A 1890-nucleotide genomic window follows, 5' to 3' on the forward strand; every position below is an offset into this window, starting at 1 on the left:
AGATTTAAATGGACATGTCGGTAGAGTGGTAGAAGATTTTAGAAATATACATGGTGGCTACAATTTTGGAGTGACTAATGAAGAAGGTAGAGCTATTTTAGATTTTGATTTAGCATATAACTTTGTTATTATTAATAATTTATTCAAGAAAAGAGATGAGTATCTTATTACTTATAAGAATGGATCTAATAAAACACAAATTGATTATTTTCTTTTGAGAAGAAGAGATCGTCGAGTTTTTAAAGATTGTAAGCTCATTCCAAGTGAGGATTTAAGTAACCAACATCGTTTATTAGTTCTAGATTTGAAGATGAAGAGTTGTAAAATAAACAATAGTATGACTCATTATCGTAGAATTAGATGTTAGAACCTAAAAACACAATAAAATTATTTTTATGAGTAAAATTCAAGATTTCAAAATTTGGGATTTTCATGATGAAGCAAATGATATGTGGGATAAAGTAACAAACACTATTAAACAAGTAAAAAAAATGTACTTGAAGAATCAAAAGAATAAGTTTCTTTAAATAAAAATAGTTTGTGGTGGAATAATAATGTGCAAGAAAAGATAGTTTTAATGATCTTTATAATAGATTAGATACTAAGGAGGGTGAGAAATATATGTCTAAACTAGCTAAACAAAGAGAAAAGAAAAGCAAAGATTTAACTCAAGTAAAGTGTAATAAAGATGAAAATCAAAAAGTGTTTTTCTTAGAAAAAGATATTCAACATATGTGGATGAGTTATTTTGATAAACTTTTTAATGAAGTTTCTGAAAATACTATCGATCTTAGTAATCTTATTATGGTTATTAATAATAAAACGTTTTATTTTTACCTACACATTAGTAAAAATGAAATTGAGGAGGTTTTAAAGAAAATAAGGCTTTAAAGAAAATCAAGGGTGGGAAGTCTGTAGGATCTGATGATATCATAATTGAAATATGGAAGTATTTAGGAGATTTTGATTTTTTTGGCTTACTAAACTCTTTAATATTATTTTAAAAACTAAAAAGATGTCTGAGGAGTGGAGGAAGAGTATTTTGGTCCCCATTTTTAAGAATAAAGGAGATACACAAGAGTGTGCAAATGATAAACGAATTAAGTTGATGTGTCATATTATGGGAGAGGGTAATTGAACATAAGTTAAGATGCATTACAAAGATTTCACAAACCCAATTTGGATTTATGTCGGGTAGGTCAACTATGGAAGTTATACATTTATTGAGAGGTTTGATGGAGAAGTTTAGAGATAATAAGGAGATTTTACATTTGATTTTTATTTATTTAGAAAAAGCTTATGATAAGTTTCCAAGAGATATCCTTTGGAGATGTGTTGATATGACTTATATTCATGTAATTAAAAATATGTATACTAGAGCTGTTAGTTGTGTTTGAACTAAAGGAGGATTGACCTAATATTTTCCTATTTATGTTGGATTACATCAAGGATCAGCTTTAAGCCCATATCTTTTTGCTTTAGTTATGGATGGTCTTACTGGACATTTATAAGAGGATGTACCTTGGTGTATGTTTTTTGCTGATGGTATCCTTCTCGTGGATAAGACGAGAGAAAAAGCCCAGCAAAAACTTGAATTATGGAGGTCTTCATTGGAATCTAGTGACCTTTGTTTGAGTAGAACTAAAACTGAATACATGGAATGTAATTTTAGTAGTAGTAGCTGTAGTGACAAAAGTGTAACTTTGGGTGACCAAATTATTAAAAGGTGTGAAGGATTTAGATATCTCAGGTCTGTTGTTCAAAGCGATGGTGATATAGATGGGGATGTTAATAGTAGAATTCAAGTTGGTTGGTTGAAGTGAAGAAATGCTTCGAGCCTTTTGTGTGATAGAAATGTACTGCTTAGACTGAAAGGAAAATTTTATAAGA

Source organism: Phalaenopsis equestris, unplaced genomic scaffold (genome assembly GCF_001263595.1).
Source record: "Phalaenopsis equestris unplaced genomic scaffold, ASM126359v1 Scaffold000434, whole genome shotgun sequence".
Taxonomy (NCBI): Eukaryota; Viridiplantae; Streptophyta; class Magnoliopsida; order Asparagales; family Orchidaceae; genus Phalaenopsis; species Phalaenopsis equestris.